The following is a 3,265-nucleotide window of genomic DNA, read 5'->3' as shown; positions in this document are numbered from 1 at the left end:
TTCTTCAGTGGTTCCATGTCAAGGAAAAAAAATAATTCAGAGCACATATCACCTCAAAACTTATAGCTCAGTTTTGGGCTCAAAATATGATCTTTTACAGCAGGTGCTAAACTGGAAAAATTCAATTCTCCAATTGACCAGATACTCCCCAATGAGAAAGAAACTGGGCCAGCAACTATGAAGTGAAAAAATTGCTACCTGTTTTTTCCCTCCTTGCAGAAATCTTTGCTGTAGAAGTCTGTTACTGAAGGGAAGAGCTTCTGCAGATTCCTGTGTGATGCAGCTTTCTTACCTCTTAGTTATGAGCATTTTCTCATATGTATGTAATATTTATGAAACATGAATGAGATGCTACAGCTATCAGAGAAAATAAATGTAAACAAGATATCCTAATCTTGGTTAGAAGAATTACCAAGAAGGAAATAGGAGATTGAAATCCCATAGCTATTTGCTTATTTGTTTGTTTGTTTGTTTTTAAAAGTTTGACTTAAAAAAAAAAGTCTGACTTTTTTTCAGCTTTGAGATATAATTGATATAAAACACTTGTAAGTTTAAGGTGTATTATGTGATGATTTGATATGTGTATATATTGATAAATTTTTACCACCATAAGGTTAGTCAATACATTCTTTACCTCATGTTATTACCATTTTGTTGTTTTTAAGGTGAGAAGATTAAAGCTGTATTCTCATAGCCACTTGCCCATGGCTTTTTCAACAAAAGGGTAAGTGCTCACTTCAGCAGCACATATCCTAAAATTGGAATGACACAGAGAAGATTAGCATGGCCACTGTGCAGGGATGACACACAAATTCATGGAACGTTCCACATTTTTGAGTGCTGGGTGATGTATGGAATTGTTGAATCACTCTATTGTATACCTGAAACTAATACAACACTGTATGTTAAATATACTGGAATTTAAAATTACACTACATCAAAAACTAATGATGTACTATACAGTGGCTAACTGAACATAATAATAAAAAGTAATAAATAAATAAAATTTAAAAATTAAATTAAATTAAAACAAAACACAAGAGGGTAAAATACAAGGGCAAGCTCACTTCCAGGATTTAGGATAAGATCTACCTTTCTTCAGATAGAACTATGGGGAAGGATATTCAAAGCATCAGAGAAACATGCCTTCTAACAGGTGTGCAAGAAAAGTGAATAAAAAGGGATGGGGTGATGCAAAGGAAGCCTTTTCACAATGCTTCATCTGGAGGCACAGGACTTCAGATGAATGACTGGAGACACAGGAGAAAGAATGAGGAATTAAATTTGATAAATTTATTAAATTCCAAATAAGAAATCCCACCAGACTCTTTCTGTTCATTCTCCACAAAACCACCCTAGATCAGAGCCTAGGATATTATCTTTGGAATAAATGAGACTTCGACTGTTCCAAGTTTCACTAGAAAGAATTCAGTTTCAATTGATTTTATATACTTTGGAAAAAATAGATGTGGTGGCGCTATGCAAGTTTTAGCAATTGCCTAATAAGTTCCCTAGCCTATTTCAAATTCAATATACAGTATTTCTGGAAAGTATTAAGTATGATAATTATACTGCTCATATATTTCCCTTTAATGTTTGCAATAACCAAAAGAAAATTAATGCAAGAGAAGAAATATAGATAATAATACTTTTCTTCTTAAGACATATCTCTCCAAGAGAGATATTCTGGACACCAGCTATAAATTACTGTACCCATTTAAAGTGTTATAAAAATAAAAACTAGTAGGTAGTGAATGGAGATTTGTGCCACAGACTGTACTGCAGAAATAACTACTTTCTCACAATGGGGACATTCCCATTTACGCAAAATAATTTCAGGTTATTTTTTTTCTTTGTTTGACACAGCAATGTTGTCATGACCTTCATCTACACGGTGAGTTTTGGTAATATTTTCATTTATATCTTCTCTCCATGGGGATAAATGGTTCTAACCTTGAAATCTCAGTTCCTGTGTGAAAAATAACTTTATAAATACTTCAAACACTTACATTTTCAGCAACAAATGTTCCAGTATGAATACAAAACAGCATTTCTGTCAAACCCAGCAATACATAACTTGAACTCAGAAGACAGGAGTCCCTATGCCCACACAGTTCACGGTCGATTCTCAGAAATAGCTTACATATTCTTCAGTGGCATTACGATTATATATATTTCTTATTAGGTGGTGCCTGACTTGGGGTTCCTGGAGCTGTTTACTGGCAACTCTAAGCATTTTTTGATTCAGCTGTAACCTTTGATAGACTTATAGTCATCAATATTAATTAAATATTTAAAAAGCTATCAATTTTATCCACTTATACATTAATTTCACAAACATTCTTTGAAGAGCTATCATTTGCTAGACACTTTCCTAGGCCCAGGAGATAGGTAAATTATACCTGATATCCTTTGTCCTTAAAGGACTCACATTCAAGTAAAAAAAAAAAAAAAGAAAGAAAGAAAAGGAAAATGCAAAAATACATTTTATCTCAAAACAACAACTCTGCTGTGACTGTTATTAGCATGTTATTAGGACTATAATGCCTGTGTGTGTGTGTTGACACAATGTAAGTGCATTGTCTTAATTTGGATTACCTTCAAAGCAGACACGAAGCAGGGATTTGGGTTCAAGTAATTTTTTAGAGATTTATTTATTTGAACAGGGGGAGAGAGAGAGAGACGGAGAGGGGAGGGGAGGGTCAGAGAGAGAGGGAGACAAGTAAACTCCCTGTAGAGTGGGGAGCCTGACGCAGGGCTCAATCCCAGGACCCCGAGATCATGACCTGAGTTGAACGCTTAGCTAATGCAGACGCCCCTCAAGGAATTTTTAAGGAGGTCATCACTAGAAGTCCTTGAAGTCAGTAACCTCTAGGTATGAACTTCAGGACATCCCAGAATTACCTGAAGGGTCTGGTGTAGCACAGATGGCCAGGCTCCACACCCAGAGCTTCTCCATCAGTAGTCTGTGATACAGTACAAGGACTTGCATTTTCAAATTCCTGTTTGACACTGAGATTGAGGGTGTCCAGACTGCATTTAAAGGACCACTGATGTGGCACGTATGAGCAGGGCATAACAGTCATGTGCACATACATTCAAATATTTTTGATGTCCTTGCTCTTACCCAAACATCACAATTTCCTCATGCTTTCAGCCATTTATTGCATCAACGATTGCACGTGTGTGAGTTTGAGCCCTGCATGAACCTGGAAGGCTTTGCCCCTTCATTAGCTAGTTAGTAACCAGGTGACTACATACAGGT

The 3,265-nt window shown here is 36.0% G+C and overlaps 1 non-coding gene across 1 annotated transcript; it reads left to right on the top strand.

Moving 5' to 3' along the window:
- Nucleotides 1–728: 728 nt before the first annotated feature.
- On the top strand, nucleotides 729–835 carry LOC113265698 (U6 spliceosomal RNA). Its single transcript, XR_003320106.1, has one exon. It is a non-coding gene; the product is annotated as a U6 spliceosomal RNA (small nuclear RNA).
- The last annotated feature ends 2,430 nt before the right edge of the window (nucleotides 836–3,265 follow it).

The sequence above is a fragment of the Ursus arctos genome, unplaced genomic scaffold (genome assembly GCF_023065955.2).
Source record: "Ursus arctos isolate Adak ecotype North America unplaced genomic scaffold, UrsArc2.0 scaffold_24, whole genome shotgun sequence".
NCBI classification, from domain to species: Eukaryota; Metazoa; Chordata; class Mammalia; order Carnivora; family Ursidae; genus Ursus; species Ursus arctos.
This window is presented reverse-complemented; position numbering and strand designations above follow the sequence as displayed.